Genomic DNA, 2108 nt, shown 5'->3' with positions numbered 1-2108 from the left:
CCACACCTGGCTAAGTTTTGTAATTTAGTGGAGATGGGGTTTCACCATGTTGGCTAGGCTGGTTGTGAACTCCTCACCTCAAGTGATCCACTCGCTTCGGCCTCCCTGGAGATTACAGGCATAAGCCACTATGCCCGGCCCTGCACTAAGCACTATCTGTTGACTGAATAAATAGCATGTTTTACACTTATTTCTTTGAATAAGTGTTACTATAATTAGTAAATTTAAAATTTATTTACAAAGATTTCTAACCTCAAATATAGGACAAGTGGCCACCTCTATAGGAATGGGAGCAGTTCTCAGAGAAAATGGGTAAAAGGGGTCAAGGCAATATGGAAAACATTGAAAATGATATTTGTTACAATATACCTGGTGATGGCCAATGTATATGCATTTAATAAAAGTGGAATTCTTCAAGGGTGTTTTCTGGTCTAATACAGGTTTTCTAACTGGAAGAAGTTAGGGACCACCGAGCTAGACAATTGCTTAGATCTGTGCTGACAGTTGTGACTTCCTAGGATCGCTGGATTAAAGAGCATCTTAGCAGCTTTGACATCTTTGGCTGTCTTAGTGATTGATGCTCATCACGGTGGTCTGAACCATGATGAAACTATCTCCATCAGTCATTAAGGAAGGCTGTCATGTCATGCATATTGCCACAATTTGAGGATACATCTGAATAGGAGAAGTAATGAAACTGCAACTTGACCAATCCTGTAAATTTAGCCATGTATCATATATTGCAAGACCCGGAGTATATGGCCAGAATGATAGATATTAATGATGGAGATGGCTTGATTTAAATAGTTTATTGTTTGTAGGTGTAACTTAAATGTAATTTATTTTCTCTTTCCTCAAAATCACCCTAGTTAGAACTGGAAAGATTAACTGTCAGAAATTAGTTAAATGAGAAAGAGAAAATGATTTAATTCTTTCCATAATAGACTTGAATTGCAACAGAATTGAAGGGGGGAAAATATAAAATTATGAAATGCAAAGAAAATGAAAAAGATGGAAAAAATGTGTACATCATCAAATCACTAGTTTAGATGAATCATTTTGCTTAGTATAGAGAGCACAGTTGGTAATGGATTATCTCAAAAATGCTTGAAATGTGGCATTGCAAGAGGTAGTTCTGTTCATTTATGTAATTTTCGCAAAGTCAGGTAATTTTGAGAAAAACAGTACTGCAAGAAAGTACTAAAATTGCAAGATATAGCAGCTCAGTTAAAAATAACTAGAAATAAGAACCTATACTTAGTAGAACAAAAAATAAACTTAAAAAATTGTTTTTGTGGAATCAAAGATCTCTGACATGGACAAATGGTAAAACACTTAAGTTGAAAAATAAATACAGTGAAGCTTAGCAGTGGAATTAAAACTAGATTTGTAGAAACTGCTGATTATCATAAATGATTTTTAAATGATGGCTGGAAGATTATTTAAATTGTATACTCAAGTTAGATTAATGAATTATTATGTAATAGGAGCCACTTTCTACCTATAGTTGTATCCTAGCATCTAACAAGTGCAGGCACGTTGTGACATATGCCTTTTAGGATGTTTATCAGATCTAACCCCTCTTATTTAACTAGTCCCATATCAGTAGGGCATCCTTGCTCCCATATTTGAAGTAGGGGATCCTTCCCTAGGGTCATAGCAGATTGGGCTGGAGAAGGAGGACAGTTATCTCCCCAAGAGAAGTGAATCTAATTCTCTTATTTGGAACTGGAGCACAGTTAGTTAAGTGCTTGAATAGGAAAGGGAACTAAAGCCAGTGCAGAGCCATGTTTGGACATGGGCAGGCACTGCAACAGAGAGAGAGGAGAAAAAGAGAGACAGAGAGAGATTGAGTAGGGGCAAGAGCAAGAGAAGAAAAGCAGATGCTCGGTGAGAGGAGACAGCCCCCATGAGATGTTCGTGTTCTAGGTCCTAGTTATAGTTCCACATGAGATTTGATTGGAGCTCCCAATGTTGGTTTATTTGAATTTTCTCTGTAGTTTTTATAATAAACTTCGATTGTGCTTATGTGTTAGACTACGAGTTACATTTAGGGCATGAAGAAAAAAAGTTCTTCAGAGAATAGGGAGAGCTAAATATTAGGTAGA

The sequence above is a fragment of the Mandrillus leucophaeus genome, unplaced genomic scaffold, assembly GCF_000951045.1.
Source record: "Mandrillus leucophaeus isolate KB7577 unplaced genomic scaffold, Mleu.le_1.0 Scaffold184, whole genome shotgun sequence".
NCBI lineage: Eukaryota > Metazoa > Chordata > Mammalia > Primates > Cercopithecidae > Mandrillus > Mandrillus leucophaeus.
This window is presented reverse-complemented; position numbering follows the sequence as displayed.